General features: G+C 36.4%; 1 protein-coding gene across 2 annotated transcripts in view; it reads left to right on the top strand.

Annotated features, from left to right (window-relative positions):
* Positions 1 to 3,088, top strand: part of VSTM4 (V-set and transmembrane domain containing 4) — a 176,402-nt gene that overhangs the window by 131,560 nt on the left and 41,754 nt on the right. The window lies entirely within an intron of this gene.

Here is a 3,088-nt window from a genome sequence, read left to right as displayed (position 1 = left end):
GGTAACCATCAAAGAATATTTTCTTCTCTGTTTAAATTATTTCTTGAATTCTTATAACAGTGGTCTCATACAATATTTGTCCTTTTGCAACTGACTAATTTCACTCAGCATAATGCCTTCCAGATTCCTCCATGTTATGAAATGTTTCACCAATTCATCACTGTTCTTTATCAATGCGTAGTATTCCATGGTGTGAATATACCATAATTTATTTATCCATTCCTCCGTTGATGGGCCCCTTGGTTGCTTCCATCATTTTGCTGTTGTAAACAGTGCTGCAGTGAACATGGGTGTGCATATATCTGTTTGTGTAAAGGCTCTTATTTCTCTAGGTTATATTCCAAGGAGTGGTACTGCTGGATCATATGGTAGTTCTATTTCTAGCTTTTTAAGGAAGTGCCAAATCAATTTCCAAAGTGATTATACCATTTTACATTCCCACCAGTAGTGTATAATTGTTCCAGTCTCTCCACAGCCTCTTCCACATTTATTGTTTTGTGTTTTTTGGATTAATGCCAATCTTGTTGGAGTGAGATGGAATCTCATTGTAGTTTTGATTTGCATTTCTCTAGTGGCTAATGATCCTGAGCATTTCCTCACATATCTGTTAGCTACCTGAATGTCTTCTTTACAGAAGTATCTGTTCATATCCTTTGCCCATTTTTTAATTGGGTTATTTGTCTTTTTGCAGTTGAGTTTTTGCGGTATTATGTAGATTTTAGAAATCAGGTGCTGATCGGAAATGTCATAGCTAAAAACTTTTTCCCAGTCTGTAGGTAATCTTTTTACTCTTTTGGTGAAGTCTTTGGATGAGCATAGGTGTTTGATTTTTAGGAGCTCCCGGTTATCTAGTTTTTCTTCTGCATTGTTAGTAATGTTTTGTATACTGTTTATGCCATGTATTAGGGCTCCTACATTGCCCCTAGTTTTTCTTCCATGATCTTTATTGTTTTAGATTTTGTATTTAGGTCTTTGATCCATTTTGAGCCCATTTTTGTGCATGGAGTGACGTATGGGTCTTGTTTCATTTTTGTTGCAGGTGGTATCTAGTTATGCCAGCACCATTTGTTAAAAACACTGTCTTTTCCCCATTTAACTGTTTTGGGGCCTTTGTCAAATATCAACTGCTCATATGTGGATGGATTTATGTTTGGATTCTCAATTCTGTTCCATTGGTCTATGTATCTGTTGTTGTACCAGTACCAGGCTGTTCTGACTACTGTGGCAGTACAATAGGTTTTAAAATCAGGTGCAGTAAGGCCTACCACTTTGTTCTTCTTTTTCAGTAACGCTTTGCTTATCAGGGGCCTCTTTCCCTTCCATATGAAGTTGGTGATTTGTTTCTCCATCTCATTAAAGAATTTCATTGGAATTTGGATCTGAATTGCATTAAATGTATAGATTGATTTTGGTAGAATAGACGTTTTTATAATGTTAAGTCTTACTATCCATGAGGAAGGTATGTTTTTCCACTTATGTGGGTCTCTTTTGGTTTCTTGCAGAAGCGTATTGTGGTTTTCATTGTATAAGTCTTTTACATCCCTGGTAAAATTTATTCCTAAGTATTTTATCTTCTTGGAGGCTACTGTAAATGGTATTGATTTGGTGATTTCCTCTTCATTGTTGTTTTTGTTGGTGTAGAGGAATCCAACTGATTTTTGTATGTTTATCTTGTATCCTGATACTCTGCTGAACTCTTCTATTTGTTTCAGTAGTTTTCTTGAGGATTCCTTAGGGTTTCCTGTATGTAAGATCATGTTGTTTGCAAATAGAGGTAATTTTACTTCTTCCTTGCCAACCTGGATGCCCTTTATTTCTTTATCTAGTCTAATTGCTGTGGCTAGGATCTCCAGCACAATGCTGAATACCACTAAACCCACTGCTGTCGAGTCGATTCCAACTCATAGCAACCCTATAGGACAGAACAGAACTGCCCCATAGAGTTTCCAAGGAGCACCTGGCAGGTTTGAACTGCCGACCTTTTGGATAGCAGCTGTAGCACTTAACCACTACGCCACCAGGGTTTCCAGTGTTGAATAAGAGCGGTGATAAAGGGCATCCATATCTGGTTCCCGACCTCGAGGGGAATCTTCAGGTTCTCTCCATTTAGGATAATGTTGGTTGTTGGCTTTGTATAAATGCCCTTTATTATGTTGAGGAATTTTCCTTCTACTCCTATTTTGCTGAGAGTTTTCATCGTGAATGTTGGACTTTGTCAAATGCCTTTTCTGTATCAATTGATAAAATCATGTGATTCATTGTCTTTTGTTTTATTTATGTGATGGATTGCATTTATAGTTTTTCTAATGTTGAACCATCCCTGCATACCTGGTATGAATCCCACTTGGTCATGGTGAATTATTTTTTTGATATGTTGTTGAAGTCTATTGGCTAGAATTTTGTTGAGGATTTTTGCATCTAAGTGCATGAGGGATATAAAATAGGTCTGTAATTTTCTTTTCTTTTGGTGTCTTTACCTGGTTTTGGTATCAGGGGTATGCTGGCTTCATTGAATGAGTTTGGTAGCATTCCGTCCTCTTCTATGCTCTGAAATACCTTTAGTAATAGTGCTGATAACTCTTCTCTGAAAGTTTTCTGTAGCGAAGCAGTCCAGGCCAGGAATTTTTTTTGTTGGGAGTTTTTTGATTACCTTTTCAATCTCTTCTTTTGTTATGGGTCTATTTAGTTGTTCTATCTCTGTGTTAGTTTAGGTAGGTAGTGTGTTTCTAGGAATTCATCCATTTCTTGTAGTTTCCAATTTGTTAGAGTATAATTTTTCACGGTAATCAGATACGATTCTTTTAATTTCAGTTAGGTCTGTTGTAATAGCACCCATCTCATTTCTTATTTGGGTTATTTGGTTCTTCTGTTTTTCTTTTGTCAGTTTGGCCAATGGTTTATCAATTTTGTTGATTTTTTCAAAGAACCAGCATTTGGTCTTGTTAACTCTTTCAACTGTTTTTTCTGTTCTCTATTTCATTTAGTTCTGCTCTAATTTTTATTATCCGTTTTCTTCTGGTGCCTGAGGGTTTCTTTTGTTGCTTTCTTTCTATTTGTTCAAGTTGTAGGGATAATTCTTTGATTTTGG

Source organism: Elephas maximus, chromosome 16 (assembly GCF_024166365.1).
Source record: "Elephas maximus indicus isolate mEleMax1 chromosome 16, mEleMax1 primary haplotype, whole genome shotgun sequence".
In the NCBI taxonomy this organism is placed as follows: Eukaryota; Metazoa; Chordata; class Mammalia; order Proboscidea; family Elephantidae; genus Elephas; species Elephas maximus.
This window is presented reverse-complemented; position numbering and strand designations above follow the sequence as displayed.